This window comes from Triticum dicoccoides, chromosome 5B (genome assembly GCF_002162155.2).
Source record: "Triticum dicoccoides isolate Atlit2015 ecotype Zavitan chromosome 5B, WEW_v2.0, whole genome shotgun sequence".
Taxonomy (NCBI): domain Eukaryota; kingdom Viridiplantae; phylum Streptophyta; class Magnoliopsida; order Poales; family Poaceae; genus Triticum; species Triticum dicoccoides.
The window spans coordinates 57,576,427-57,593,226 of record NC_041389.1 but is presented as its reverse complement, the minus strand read 5'-3'; the positions used below and the strand labels follow the sequence as shown (position 1 = coordinate 57,593,226).

Here is a 16,800-nt window from a genome sequence, read left to right as displayed (position 1 = left end):
CTTGGGGGAGGCTTCTCAAGTTACTTAATGCTTTGCCTGATCATCCTCTTAAGAAACCTGAAATATTTGATATCTTTTATAATGGACTAACTGATGCTTCTAGAGATTACCTGGATAGTTGTGCTCGTTCTCTTTTCAGGGAAAGAACACCGGATGATGCTGAAATTCTATTGAATAATATGTTGGCAAATGAAAATAATTGGGCACCTCCTGAGCCAGTTCCTGAGCCAATTACTGAGCCTATTCCTAAACCAACTCCGAAGAAGAGAGGTGTTCTATTTCTCAGTCCCGAAGATATGCAAGAGGCAAAGAAATCTATGAAAGAAAAAGGTATTAAAGCTGAAGATGTTAAGAATTTACCTCCTATTGAAGAAATACATGGTCTTAATTTACCACTTGTTGAAGAAGTATATGATCTCAATTACTTATTTAATGAAGAACCTCCCAATATCCCGACACAGGTAGTAAAGGTAAATTCTCTCTATAGATATGATAAAGCTGAAGTCCCTCCTACTAAAATTGCTAGCCAGTGCTTGGATGAGTTTGATGACTTTATGTTTAAGCAAGATGACTTTAATGCTTATTTTGGTAGACAATTAAAACAGAATACATTTATGATTAAACACTTGGGTGATTATATGGCTGATATTAGAGGTGAACTTAAACTTGTTAGCAAGCATGCTTCTATGGTTACCACTCAAGTAGAACAAGTACTTAAAGCACAGAAAGAAGCGCTTGATGAAATGAATAGTAAGAAAAATGATTATGCTGTTAGAGTGGCTACTAGAACTGGTAGAATGACTCAGGAACCTTTGTATCCTGAAGGCCACCTTTAGAGAATCGAGCAAGATTCTCAGATAAATAATATTGATGTACCTAGAACTTCTAAGAGGAAGAAAAAGAAAAATGATAGCACTTTGCAAACTTCTAGTGAACCTATTGCCGAACCCGCCTGAGAATCCAAATGATATCTCTATTTCTGATGCTGAAACACAATCAGGTGATGAACATGAACCTAGTGATAATGTTAATGATAATGTTCATGTTGATGCTCAACCTAGTAATGATAATGATGTAGAAGTTGAACCTCCTGTTGATCTTGATAACCCACAATCAAAGAATCAACGTTATGATAAAAGAGATTTTGTTGCTAGGAAACACAGTAAAGAAAGGGAACCATGGGTTCAGAAACCCATGCCTTTTCCTCCGAAACCAGCCAAGAAAAAGGATGATGAGGATTTTGAGTGCTTTGCTGAAATGATTAGACCCATCTTTTTGCGTGTGCGATTAACTGATGTGCTCAAAACAAATCCTTATGCTAAGTATATGAAGGATATTATTACTAATAAAAGAAAGATACCTGAAGCTGAAATTTCCACCATGCTTGCTAATTACACTTTTAAGGGTGGAATACCAAAGAAACTTGGAGATCCCGGAGTGCCTATTATACCATGCTCCATTAAAAGAAGTTATGTTAAAACTGCTTTATGTGATCTTGGAGCCGGTGTTAGTGTTATGCCTCTCTCTTTATATCATAGACTTGACTTGAATAAGTTGACACCTACTGAAATATCTTTGCAAATGGCTGATAAATCAACTGCTATACCTGTCGATATTTGTGAGGATGTGCCTGTTATGGTTGCAAATGTTATTATTTAACGGACTTTGTTATTCTTGATATTCCCGAGGATGATAGTATGTCTATTATTCTTGGAAGACCTTTCCTTAATACTGCAGGGGCTGTTATTGATTGCACCAAAGGCAATGTCACTTTTCATGTTAATGGCAATGAGCACACGATACATTTTCCGAGGAAACAACCTCAAGTTTATAGTATCAACTCTATTGGAAAAGTTCCATCGATTATATTTGGAGGTTTTGAATTTCCTCTCCCTACTGTCAAGAAAAAGTATGATATTCTTATTGTTGGGGATTTTCATATCCCCATTGAGGTAACTTAGTGTCATTCGAAATTTCTCTGGTTCTAGGATTATTCGGAATGAGTTTGTTAACAAGACTTGATCAACCTTGTTAGTGGGTTCATTTTGATGATCATGAGATGGATGAAACTAGAAGCACAACCTTCTGTACCCTCTTTATATTTTCTCTTATTTAGTAGAAATAAAGTAAAATAGTATTTTTCTGTCTGGCTCCTGACTTATCCTCAGAATGCCATGCCAATTTAATATGATTTTTTCTGGAATATTCGAGAATTTACTGTGCAAAAATTACCACGGGGGGAGATGCCACCTGGCCATGAGGGTGGAGGGCGCGCCCTATCCCCCTAGGCGTGCCCCCCCTGCCTCGTGGGCCCACGGTGGCCCTCCTCCACTTATCCCTGCACCCATCTTCTTCATCTGCCTCACACAAACACGAAAAACCAACTCAAGCACGAGTTCCAGCCCCCGTTGCTGTGATTTTCGATCTCCTTGCTCAAATCACCTCTTGCAAAACTGCTTGGGGAGATTGCTCCTTGGTATGTGACTCCTCTATTGGTCCAATTAGTTTTTGTTCTAGTGCTTTATTCATTGCAAATTTTTGCTGCATAGGTGACCATGTTCTTGAGCTTGCATGTCAAATTTATATGGTTCCAAGTAGTTCCAATGCTTGATATAGGCTCTAGGCACTTGTGGGAGTTGTTACTATCAATTTTATTGAAGTTGGTTCACCTTTATTTGAAGTTACTAAAAATTTCAGAAAATTTTCAGAGGAAACAATATGCTTAGGAGGATGTTCCAAGGTGGTCCTTCAAGGAAGCAAGGTCCCAGGCTTGCAATACGTGACGCTGGCAAGGAACCACCAAGAGACGCTCGTGTGAGGCCTTGTGAATGGCCATCGAAAATTTTTATGAACCAAGTGGGAATCAAAGAAGAATTTAGCACATATTTGAGTAACGCCGGTCTTGAGGACTTTGAAGTTGACAAATGCCCCCAGTATTATGATCTCACAAGTTCATTTGTGAGGAGGTTTGAATTTTCGTCTTCTCGTAATTCTCCTTCAGTCATGTTCGACCTTTATGATAAATCTTATACCATGGACTTAGAGGATTTTACTTCTGCTTGCAAACTTCCATCTTGGGGTAATTTTAGGGATCCCCCTAAATCTGAATATAGAGACTTTCTTGCTAGAATAACTGTAGGGGAATCTAGAGATATAACACAAGCTACTATAGGGAGCATTCACTTTCCTGCTATACATTATTTTGCTTTCTTCATAGGTAGATGCATAAATGCTAAGGATGAAGCATGTCACATGTGTGTCCGTGATCTCAGTATTCTCAGGAGTGCTATGTTAGGAGACCAATCTTATCATTTGGGAGCCATTGTAGCTCGCGGGTTGCATCAAAATAGACATAGCGGAGATTTCTTTGGAGGAATTTATGCAACCCGCTTAGCTAATTTTCTTGAGATAGACATTCGTGAGGGTGACATGGAGTTACCCCCTTCTTATTTAGATTTTGATTTTATGGTTTCCCACCAGTTTGTTGAGAGGACTGAACCACCTCTCCAGTATCGACTAATCTTTGACAGACGTCATGTAGTCCATGTTGCTCTTCCTGCTCCTGCTTTCTTTGATTCATAGGCAAAAAGAAGATATATTATTACCAGAGAGGAGGCAGATGAGTACGAAAGGAGAGTGGAGGCTGCTCGACTCCACGCTACAGCTTAGGCGGCGATAGCCGCTGCATCACAGTACGACCCCAGCTTCACCTACGGATATCCGTCAGGCCATCCCTGGCATTAGACCAACTTAGGCCAAAAGCCTAAGCTTGGAGGAGTACGTATTTCCCACCGACATTACATTCATGTTCACACCCACACTCATTGCTAGATGTTGGTGCTCATACTTTTTCACTATAATATCCATGCTAGTTTAAATTTCTTTTTTTTCCTGCCTTCTTCTTGTGTGTTTGTTAAACCTTAAGAAAAAAACAAAAAAAATTAGTTAGTTTACTTTTCATGCTTGTAGTAGAATTAAAAAGAAAACCCAAAAATATTTCCCGTTCTTCTTTTACTTGTTGGGAGCTTTCCCGTGTAAATACTTTTTATTTTCTTTTCCTTTCTTTGGGGGTCGAGAAGACCATATTGAAAATGCTTAGTGGCTCTTATATGCATGATTGTTTATTTAACTTAGAGCCCATATTACTTGTCTTCTCTCTTGAGTTGAATGCTTGCAGATTCCAGCTTAGTCCAATGCACATGCACTCTTATTATTATATATACCGTTTGGCCGTGCAAGTGAAAGGCAATAATGATGATATATGATGGACTTATTGGGAAGAGAAAAGCTGGTATGAACTCGACCTCTCTTGTTTTTGTAAATATGATGATTCATCGTTCTTGATTCAGCTATTATGAAGTAAACATATTTGCAATGACATTTAGAGATTATAGTTGCTTGTGCCATGCTTGATTAGCTATGGGTTATAATGGTTTACCTTGCGTGCCAACATGCTATTAGAATGATTATGATGTGCTATGATGGGGTGGTATCCTCCTTTAAATGTATTGAGTGACTCGACTTGGCACATGTTCACGCATGTAGTTGAATCAAATCAACATAGCCTTCACGATATTTATGTTCATGGTGGATTATATCCTACTCATGCTTGTACTCTGTGTGAATTAATTTTAATGCATGTTTACGACTGTTGTCGCTCTCTTAGTTGGTCGCTTCCCAGTCTTTTGCTAGCCTTCACCTGTACTAAGCGGGAATACTGCTTGTGCATCCAAACTCCTTAAACCCCAAAGTTATTCCATATGAGTCCACTATACCTACCTACATGCGGTATTTACCTGCCGTTCCAAGTAAATTTGTATGTGCCAAACTCTAAACCTTCAAATAAACATTCTGTTTTGCATGCTCGAATAGCTCATATGTCAACTAGAGCTGCCCTTATCTTCCGTGTTAGGCGGGTTATTCTCAAGAGGAGTGGACTCTGCTCCTCATTCACGAGAAAATGGCTGGTATCCGGGATGCCCAATCCCATGCTTTATGCAAACTAAATCAAAATAACTGCAAACAAAACTCCCCTTGGGACCCATTGAATGTTGAAGGCACTCGCTGTTTCGAGCAAGCCATGGATTGATGCTTGTGGAGGAAGGGGAGTATAAACTTTACCATTCTGTTTGGGAACCACCTATAATCTGTTTAGCATGGAAGATATTGTCGTCTTTTAGTTGTTATGTTGACAATGAAAGTATGCCGCTCAAAATATAATTTATCTCTATTTCAAACCCGAGCTCTGGCACCTCTACAAATCCCTGCTTCCTTCTGCGAAGGGCCTATCTATTTACTTTTATGTTGAGTCTTCACCCTTCTTATTAAAAAGCACCCACTGGAGAGCACACTGTCGTTTGCATTCATTATTATTGGTTTATATTGGGTATGACTTGACTGGATCTCTTTTACCATGAATTACAATGTTTAGTCAATCCTTGATCTTTAAAGGTGCCCTGCATTTATGTTTTGCGGTCTCAGAAAGGGCTAGCGAGATACCATTTTGTTATATCATGTTATGATTATTTTGAGAAAGTGTTGTCACCCGAGTTTTATTATTATAGCTCGCTAGCTGATTATGCTATTGATATGAGTAATTGTGAGACCTACGTGTCATTGTGAGTATGGTTAGTTCATAATAATTGCTGAAACTTGAATGCTGGCTTTTCATGTTTACAACAACAAGAGCAAATAGAGTTTGTAAAAGTTTTTCTTTTTCTCTTTCAGTTTGTCAACTGAATTGCTTGAGGACAAGCAAGGGTTTAAGCTTGGGGGAGTTGATACGTCTCCGTCGTATCTACTTTTCCAAACATTTTTGCCCTTGTTTTGGACTCTAACTTGTATGATTTGAATGGAACTAACCCAGACTGACGCTGTTTTCAGCAGAACTGCCATGGTGTTGTTTTTTGTGCAGAAAATAAAAATTCTCGGGATAACCTGAAACTTCACGGAACACCTTAGAAAAAATAAAGAAAAATCCTCGCAAAAGATGAAGACCAGGGGGCCCACACCCTGCTCACGAGGGTGGGGGCGCGCCCCCCCTGGGCGCGCCCCCTACCTCGTGGGCCCCCTGGTGGCCCTCCGACGCCAACTCCAACTCCATATATTGGCTTTCGGGGAGAAAAGAATCAGAGAGAGGAAATAATCGCTTTTTACGATACGGAGCCACCGCCAAGCCCTAATCTCTCTCGGGAGGGCTGATCTGGAGTCCGTTCGGGGCTCCGGAGAGGGGGATTCGTCGTCGTCGTCATCATCAACCATCCTCCATCACCAATTTCATGATGCTCACCGCCGTGCGTGAGTAATTGCATCGTAGGCTTGCTGGACGGTGATGGGTTGGATGAGATTTATCATGTAATCGAGTTAGTTTTGTTAGGGTTTGATCCCTAGTATCCATTATGTTCTGAGATTGATGTTGCTATGACTTTGCTATGCTTAATGCTTGTCACTAGGGCCTGAGTGCCATGATTTCAGATCTGAACCTATTATGTTTTCATGAATATATGTGAGTTTTAGATCCTATCTTGCAAGTCTATAGTCACCTACTATGTGTTATGATCCGGCAACCCCGAAGTGACAATAATCGGGACCACTCCCGGTGATGACCATAGTTTGAGGAGTTCATGTATTCACTACGTGCTAATGCTTTGTTTCGGTTCTCTATTAAAAGGAGGCCTTAATATCCCTTAGTTTCCAATAGGATCCCGCTGCCACGGGAGTGTAGGACAAAAGATGTCATGCAAGTTATTTTCCATAAGCACGTATGACTATATACGGAATACATGCCTACATTACATTGATGAACTGGAGCTAGTTCTGTGTCACCCTATGTTATAACTCTTACATGACGAACCGCATCCGGCATAATTATCCATCGCTAATCCGGTGCCTACGAGTTTTCCACATACTGGTTTACACTTATTTACTTTTCCGTTGCAACTGTTACAATCACTACAAAATACCAAAAACATTACTTTTGCTGTCTTTACTTTTGGTACCGTTACCACCACTATCATATTACTTTGCTACTAAACACTTTGCTGCAGATACTAAGTTTCCAGGTGTGGTTGAATTGACAACTCAGCTGCTAATACTTGAGAATATTCTTTGGCTCCCCTTGTGTCGAATCAATAAATTTGGGTTGAATACTCTACCCTCGAAAACTATTGCGATCCCCTATATTTATGGGTTATCATTGGGCACCATCAAAATCTGTTGAGATGACACCTTATGAGCTGTGGTTTGGCAAGAAACCAAAGTTGTCGTTTCTTAAAGTTTGGGGCTGCGATGCTTATGTGAAAAAGCTTCAACCTGATAAGCTCGAACCTAAATCGGAGAAATGTGTCTTCATAGGATACCCAATGGAAACTGTTGGGTACACCTTTTATCACAGATCCGAAGGCAAGATATTTGTTGCAAGAATGGATCCTTTCTAGAGAAGGAGTTTCTCTCGAAAGAAGTGAGTGGGAGGAAAGTAGAACTTGATGAGGTAACTGTACCTGCTCCCTTATTGGAAGCTTCAGATCAAGTTACTACCAAACCGGTTCCTGTGACGTCTACACCAATTAGTGAGGAAGTTGATGATATTGATCATGAAACTTCAGATCAAGTTACTACCAAACCTCATAGGTCAACCAGAGTAAGATCCGCACCAGAGTGGTACGGAAATCCTATTCTGGAGGTCACATTACTTGACCATGGCGAACCTACGAACTATGAGGAAGCGATGATGAGCCCAGATTCCGCAAAATGGCTTGAGGCCATGAAGTCTGAGATGGGATCCATGTATGAGAACAAAGTGTGGACTTTGGTTGAATTTCCCAATGATCGGCAAGCCATCAAGAACAAATGGATCTTCAAGAAGAAGACTGACGCTGATGGTAATGTTACTGTCTACAAAGCTCGACTTGTTGCGAAAGGTTTTAGACAAGTTCAAGGAGTTGACTACGATGAGACTTTCTCACCCGTAGCGATGCTTAAGTCTGTCCAAATCATGTTAGCAATTGCTGCATTTTATGATTATGAAATTTGGCAAATGGATGTCAAAATTGCATTCCTGAATGGATTTCTGGAAGAAGAGTTGTATATGATGCAACCAGAAGGTTTTGTCGATCCAAAGGATGCTAACAAAGTGTGCAAGCTCCAGCAATCCATTTATGGACGGGTGCAAGTCTCTCGGAGTTGGAATAAACACTTTGATAGTGTGATCAAAGCATATGGTTTTATATAGACTTTTGGAGAAGCCTGTATTTACAAGAAAGTGAGTGGGAGCTCTGTAGCATTTCTAATATTATATGTGGACGGCATATTATTGACTGGAAATGATATAGAATTTCTGGATAGCATAAAAGGAAACTTGAATAAAAGTTTTTCAATGAAAGAACTCAGTGAAGCTGCTTACATATTGGGCATCAAGATCTATAGAGATAGATCAAGACGCTTAATTGGACTTTCACAAAGTACATACCTTGATAAAGTTTTGAAAAAGTTCAAAATGGATCAAGCAAAGAAAGGGTTCTTGCCTGTAATACAAGGTGTGAAATTGAGTCAGACTCAATGCCCGACCACTGCAGAAGATAGAGAGAAAATAAAAGAAGTTCCCTATGCTTCAGCCATAGGCTCTATCATGTATGCAATGCTGTGTACCAGACCTGATGTGTGCCTTGCTATTAGTTTAGCAGGGAGGTACCAAAGTAATCCAGGAGTGGATCACTGGACAGCGGTCAAGAACATCCTGAAATACCTGAAAAGGACTAAGGATATGCTTCTCGTTTATGGAGGTGACAAAGAGCTAGTTGTAAATGGTTACGTCGATGCAAGCTTTGACACTGATCCGGACGATTCTAAATCGCAAACCATATACGTGTTTATATTGAATGGTGGAGCTGTCAGTTGGTGTAGTTCTAAACAAAGCGTCGTGGCGGGATCTACATGTGAAGCGGAGTACATAGCTGCTTCGGAAGTAGCAAATGAAGGAGTCTGGATGAAGGAGTTCATATCCGATCTAGGTGTCATACCTAGTGCATCGGGTCCAATGAAAATCTTTTGTGACAATACTCGTGCAATTGCCTTGGCAAAGGAATCCAGATTTCACAAGAGAACCAAACACATCAAGAGACGCTTCAATTCCATCCGGGGCCAATCCAGGTAGGAGAAATAGAGATTTGCAAGATACATACGGATATGAATGTTGCAGACCCGTTGACTAAGCCTCTTCAACGAGCAAAACATGATCAGCACCAAGGCTCCATGGGTGTTAGAATCATTACTGTGTGATCTAGATTATTGACTCTAGTGCAAGTGGGAGGCTAGAGGAAATATGCCCTAGAGGCAATAATAAAGTTATTATTTATTTCCTCATATCATGATAAATGTGTATTATTCATGCTAGAATTGTATTACCCGGAAACATAATACATGTGTGAATACATAGACAAACATAGTGTCACTAGCATGCCTCTTCTTGACTAGCTCGTGAATCAAAGATGGTTAAGTTTCCTAACCATAGACATGAGTTGTCATTTGATTAACGGGATCACATCATTAGGAGAATCATGTGATTGACTTGACCCATTCCGTTAGCTTAGCACTTGATCGTTTAATATGTTGCTATTGCTTTATTCATGACTTATACATGTTCCTATGATATGAGGTTATGTAACTCCCGATTACCGGAGGAACACTATGTGTGCTACCAAACATCACAACGTAACTGGGTGATTATAAAGGTGCTCTACAGGTGTCTCCGAAGGTACTTGTTGAGTTGACGTATTTCGAGATTAGGATTTGTACTCCGATTGTCGGAGAGGTATCTCTGGGACCTCTTGGTAATGCACATCACTATAAGCCTTGCAAGCAATGTAGATAATGAGTTAGTTATGGGATGATGCATTACGTAATGAGTAAAGAGACTTGCCGGTAACGAGATTGAACTAGGTATTGAGATACCGACGATCGAATCTTGGGCAAGTAACATACCGATGACAAAGGGAACAATGTATGTTGTTATGCGGTTTGACCGATAAAGATCTTCATAGAATATGTAGGAGCCAATATGAGCATCAAGGTTCCGCTATTGATTACTGACTGGAGACGTGTCTCGGTCATGTCTACATAGTTCTCGAACCCGTAGGGTCCGCACGCTTGGAGGAATCTCGAAATGGTCGAGACATAAAGATCGGTATATTGGACAACTATATTTGGACACCGGAATGGTTTCAGGTGAGATTGGGACAATACCGGAGCTCCGGGAGGTTATCGGAACCCCCCGGGAGGTATATGGGCCTTAATGGGCTTTAGTGGAAAGGAGGGGAAAGGAGCAAGGGAGGGGGCGCCCCCCCAAGCCCAATCCGAATTGGGGCGAGGGGGGGCGGGCGTCCCCCCTTTCCTTCCTCCCTCCTTCCTATTCCTTCCCTCTCCCTCTTCAAATAGGAAAAGGAGGAGTCCTACCCCCGGTGGGAGTAGGACTCCCCCCTTGGGTGCGCCTCCTCCCCTTGGCCAGCCCCCTCCTCCACTCCTTTATATATGGGGGAGGGGGGCACCCCATAGACACAACAATTGATCATTGATCTCTTAGCCGTGTGTGGTGCCCCCCTCCACCATAGTCCTCCTCGATAATATCATAGCGGTGCTTAGGTGAAGCCCTGCGTCGGTAGAACATCATCATCGTCACCACGCCGTCGTGCTGACGGAACTCTCCCTCAAAGCTCGGCTGGATCGGAGTTCGCGGGACGTCATCAAGATGAACGTGTGCAAGAACTCAGAGGTGCCGTGCTTTCGGTGCTTGATCGGTCGGGCCGTGAAGACGTACGACTACATCAACCGTGTTGTGCTAACGCTTCCACTTTTGGTCTACGAGGGTACGTAGACACACTCTCCCCTCTCGCTGCTATGCATCACCATGATCTTGCGTGTGCGTAGGAATTTTTTTGAAATTACTATGTTCCCAACATGCAAGTCATTGATGCCATTGTGAGAACCATGATGCCAAAGTAGCAATGGTGAATCTACAAGTCATCAGAGGTAACCCCTTCCTAAATGATAGTTGGATCATGGCAATGTGTGGTGAACTGTCCTTGACATGTAGGGAAATTCTTCCAGCTCCAACTATCATTCAATGCTTCTAAGCGTACCTGGTTAGCATATTACTTCACCCATTGCTAAAATTCTCGACGTGTTATCAACATTGGGTGCCCTAAAATACTCTGCTCTGGAGACCCTGATTGCAACGTCAGAAACCTTTCTCTCGTGCCTATTGATGTATCTTTGACCATTAAAAGATACTCATTGGTCCAATAGGCAATAGTACCATATGGAACCACGCAAAGTGTCGTGGTCACCTTATAGGAACCAGTAAATCCCATCAACCCAACTACATTTCTCTATTGCGTGAAGAATGTTTTGTTAGCTTACCCGACTCTGTCAATTTTCTAAAACAATCTATTGATATCTGTAAGCGTTGCTAGAAGAGATGCAGAGATTATATAGGAGGAGCGTATCATGGTCGTCGGCTCTATTATGGTGATATGTCAAACGACTGAGCTATGACTCTGCACAACTCATCTTCCTCCCACTTACCATCGTCCATAGAGTAACCATCAACAAAATCTCCTCATCTTCCTCATTGAATAACTGAACATCAAATTGTCCAACGATGGTGAATCATCAAAATACCCTCTACTATGATGACATACAGAGAAATAGTGAATCATATGCCATCTGCGTGAATCTAGAAGAAGCAAGACTACTAAATATGAACAAATTTGAGGCGAATATACCTTGGGGCAAGTCTTCGAACACCCTGAGTGTCGAGGCCATCGCTGGCCAAATGCAAGAGTGGAGGCAAAGAGAGATTAATAAGTGGTGGGAGAAGGTTGTAGGTGGCACACGGCGGCCGTGGTGCTCGGGTGTGTGAGATATAGCACATGTATAAGCTAGATGGCACGGAGGATAGAAATGCGATGGCGGATGGCTGGTACGTGAGTCTGGCTTCCTCAACAAGTCGGGGAATGGAGGACTCGTGCTAGGGACATGCCCACATCGAGCTCTTGTGATGCGACCATGGTGGCGGTCAGGAAATTGGTGGGATGCTTACACGGGGATAGCCATGGTGTGTGGTATGGCCCGGAACGGGTCATGCGTGGTAAGTGCTGCCAATGGACACTAGTGCAGAGGCTAGAGGTGGAAGGAAGTGGTCCCAAATGTTCCTCCCGCATATGCCTCGTAGTTGATGGGCACACCATACCACCGATAGAATGGCACCAAAAAAATCTGAAATAAATCAAGGAAATATGCGAGCACCCGTGGCAAGTCTAGGACTTGACCTTGGTGGGTTGGTTCACCCACAAAGAATCTAACCACCTAAGCTATGCTTAATTTATCGGGTGTCAATATGGATGAAGAGAGCTCTATATTCTCTCCACCAACTAATACTTTTTTGAGATGTCCACCAACCAATATGGATGAGAAGAGCTCTGTATTCTCTCCACCAACCTCCAAATATAGAGTCTATGTGTTGTTTTTCTAGAACGCTCCAAATATTATAGGTATGGAGGGATGGTTAGGGAATCTGGTAGAGTGTGAACCAACCTGTGGTTAAATGGTTAGGAGGGCAGTGGTATTGTCAGCCCACCAGGATTCAAGTCCTAGATTTGACATTGGTGCTCGCAGTTTCCTATATTTATTCCAGGCCTTCTAGCGATGTGTGTTCTGTGGAAGGAGACATTCCCATCGACTATGAACGTGTCTATGGAGACTTCATGAATCTCAAGATGATGTGTCAGCTCAATCTCTCGAGTGTGCTCATAGGGATAGGGTGTGCGTGCATGTATTCATATGGGTGAGTGTATGAGCGTTTGTATGAGCGTATGCGTCTGTACTCTTGGTAGAGTGACTTTTTAAGCCAAGAACTTCAAACTGGTGGATTTTATGGATTTCAGGTGAAAAACAAGAAGGCCACCTAGAATTTACCGCGTAGCCTATGCATATCATAGATTTTTTTAAATAAACATTTAATACGAAGGTCAATCCAAGTCTTGATTTGGCCAAGGCCGACGACGGGAGCAGCCGTGGGTGTCGCTTCCTTCTTGAAGGCATCGTTGCGGCCACTATTCTTCCTTCGGGTGACTCCGGGTGAAGACCTAGATCGTACATGGATTGGGCGGCGGCGACACTCTAGTGTAGTTACCTTCTTGAAAGCGGTGCATTGGCGTCCTCATTTTGTCAGGCACGGCTTTACTTTGTGTTTAGCCGTTCTTCTACATCGATTGTATCTTGCCTTGAGTGCGTATGTTGTGGTGTTGAGTGTATGTGCTAGGTTGTATGGTCGTTGCTTTAAAATGGGGCGCGAGCCTGTTTGGGTATAGGATAAGCATATCATGGACTGCTTCTCCACTCCGATGACATGACAAACGACCGAGCTATGACCGTGCACAATTCGTCTTCCTCCCATTTTCCATTAGCCATTGGGTAACCATCAACAAAGTCTCCTCACCGAATAAATCAGCATCAAAATAGTCCAAGGATGATGGTGAATCATCACAAAAATCCTCTACCATGATGGCATCCGGACAAATCGTGAATCATATGCCATCTACACGAATCTACAAGAAGCTAGACTACTAAATATTAACAAATTTGAGGAAAATATACCTTGGTGCAAGTGGTTGAACACCGTAAGTGTCGAGGTCATTGTTGGCCGAATGTAAGAGCGGAGGTAGGGAGAGGTACATAAGTGGTGGGAGAAGGTTGTAGGTGGCACGCGACGGCCCAGGGTGCTCTGGCTGGGCAAATGGTGGCTAAAACGGAGTCTGGAATTTGTCACCCATGAGAGTTAGCTCGGGTGGGCGAGACGTAGCACATGTAGAAGCTAGATGACATGAAGGATGGAATTGGCGATGCTGGATGGCTAGTGCGTGACTCTGGCCTAGTCAGCAGGTTGTGGAACGGATGAGGACTGGGGGCAGAGACAGGCCCACGTCGAGCTCTTGTGGTGCGGTCATGGCGGCGGCGGGCAAATGGTGGGAAGCTCACATGGGGCAGCCATGGTGTGTGGTAGGGTCAGGAATGGGTCGACGGTGATGAGTGCGGCCAACCGGCATTCATATGGAGGTCAAAGGTGGAAGCAAATGGTCCTGAAATGTTCCTCTCTGTATACTCCTCATAGTTGGGAGGCATGCCATACTGTTGAAACAATAGCGTCGAAGAACCTGGAATAAATCCAGAAAAATATGCAAGCATGCTTGCGACCTCTAGGATTTAAATCTGGGTGGACTGGTTCCACCACAAAGAATCTATCTAACCACCTAAGCTATGCTTAGTCTACCGGATATCAATATTTGTATGAAGAGAGTATATATTCTCTCCATCAACCGATTTTTTTATTTAAGATGTCCAAAACCTATATGGATGAGCTCTATATTCTCTCTACGAACCTCCAAATATGGAGTCTATGTGTTGTTTTTGCAGCACATTCCAAATATAACATGTATGGAGGGTTGGTAAGGGAACCTGATAGAGCGACTTTTTAAGCCAAAAACTTCAAACTAGCAGACTTTATGGAGTTCGGGTGAAAATCAAGAAGGCCACCTGAAATTTCCCGCGTAGCCAATGCATAACACAAATTATTTTATTTTAAAAAATAAACATTTAACAGGGTTATAAGAATATTTTCACCATCATGGCCCATTGCCATGGCTGTGCCACAAGTGGAGAGTAGGGAATAATGTACTAGAGTTGCCCTTACCCGTGCATCCGTTGTCAAGGTATGGCTTGCCCTCGTAGCCTTCCTAGCATATGCAGAAATATCCCGCCCCATTGGTGGAATTCACGCATTTGCTGTGGTTGCTCAAGCTAACGTGTTCTGACGTTTTTTCTCGCCAAGGGGCACCGCTGGGAGTTACTGCCATTATTGCGGATGGCCCAGTCGAGCCAAAGTGGCATGCTCCATCGTTTGGCCTGGTCCGCCGTCCTGTTCAGGTCGGCGGCCTTAAAGACGTAGTGGTTCTTATGCACGATGAAGGCGTAGCTGCAGGGGCGCCCGATGTCAACAGGCGCTTCCGACCATTTTCCGAAGCTCATTCTGGTGTTGGTGAGCAATGGCGAGATGGCGACGCGGCAGCATCCGATGCTGTCGCACTTGCCGTTCCGCGCTCTCTGTTTTTTGTTGCAGTAGGCCACGCACCCGCTGAAGTAGCCGTTGGATTTGGGGTTCCCACGCGATCCTCTGCCGGCGGAGCCGAGGGTGTTGCAACCAAGGACAAAGAGCTCGTTGGCGGGGTTGGAGACGCGGTACACACCCAGCTTGTTGACCTTCAGCCTGCCGTCGAAGCTGCCGACGGTCGCATTGCCAGCAGCGTCGAAGCACTTGTGAGCCACATGCAGCTTCACCCGGACCTGCGGGCTCGGCATCACGGTCAGGTTCAGCATCGGCACGGGCTTGGCGGTGCGCGTGTGGCCTGCAACAGTGGCATCCAGCAAGAACGGGGTCATGTTGTTGCAGGCGATCTCGAAGCCCTGGCGGAAGCAGCCGGCGCCGATGCCGAACGGGTAGGGGACAGGGATGTCGCCGCATCGCGCCTGGCAGCCTGGCTTCGCCACCAAGGAGTTAGAGGCGGTGGCTGCCCATGCAGCTAATTGGAATAGCATCAACATCCATGCCATGGACGACATTGTTCGTTCAATATGGGTGGTTAAGCCTCGGTACATTCTCTTAAATACAACGGCGAGCCCTGAACTTACCACTGGGCGCCTTTTTGAATTGAAAATTGTACTGGACTTGTGAAAGCAAAATTGCTCTGCGTACGACTATAAATTTACGATTCAGTCCGACCCAGTGATCCCACGATTGCCGTCAAGGGAAGACCCACAACTGGCCGGCAGCAGGGAGTTAATAGCTTGTTGCCGTCAAGGGAAGACCCATAACTGGCCGGCAGCAGGGGCAATGGCCGGCAACAATACATTTCTAATGTATGTGTGAGCTCATTGCCTAACTCGGAAGCATTCAAACAGTGAAAGGTAACTTGGTCCGTAAACACATTTTAACAATCCAGGACGGCAGGCAAGGGGAACGTTTCTACGGAGTTTGCACATTGGTTGACCAAGGCTGCTGTACGTAGCATGATAGCACCCTCACAATTTTCATGCCTCGCGATGTTTGGAACCCTAGTGCAAACCAAGTCTAAGGGACAGTACTACACGGTAATCCGTCACAAATGTTGTTTATGCCACTATCGTGTAGGGAGTCGATGGCTTGTTGCCATAGAGGGAGGGCTCACTATGCTAAAAAAAACTGGAAGGCCGAAAATTCATCTGATAACTAGACAGCGGGAAATCTAAAATGTGAAATTAAGGACGGCTAGCCGGCAGACGGTTATGACCCCTATATGTGCTGTACTGAAAACCGGGACCCACATCCTGTCGTTATCGATCGTCGGCCATTGAAGTATTGCCAGAGTTACGTAGGTCACTACCGGAACAGGGCTCTACGCCGACAGCCAAATATATGCCGACGGCTGCCGTCGGCCTAGTCCGAGCTATGCCGACAGCTAGCTCCTGGCCGTCGGCGTACAATGGCCGTCGGGCTATCCGCGTCTACGCCGACAGCAGCCGTCGGCATATATAGGCCGTCGGCTTATCCCAGACTACGCCTACAGCTGCTGTCGGCATATATAGGCCGTCGACATAGATGCGAGCCCGCTGACAACTGTCATGACGGCCGGCTAACGACGTCAAATCTATGCCGACGGCCGTGACGGTGGCCGTCGGCATAGATACGGGTGACACGTCACTGATCCAGAGCGC

At 43.9% G+C, this 16,800-nt stretch overlaps 1 pseudogene; it reads right to left on the bottom strand.

Moving 5' to 3' along the window:
• Positions 1-15,669, bottom strand: part of LOC119309029 — a 35,819-nt pseudogene extending 20,150 nt beyond the window's left edge.
• Positions 15,670-16,800: the final 1,131 nt, after the last annotated feature.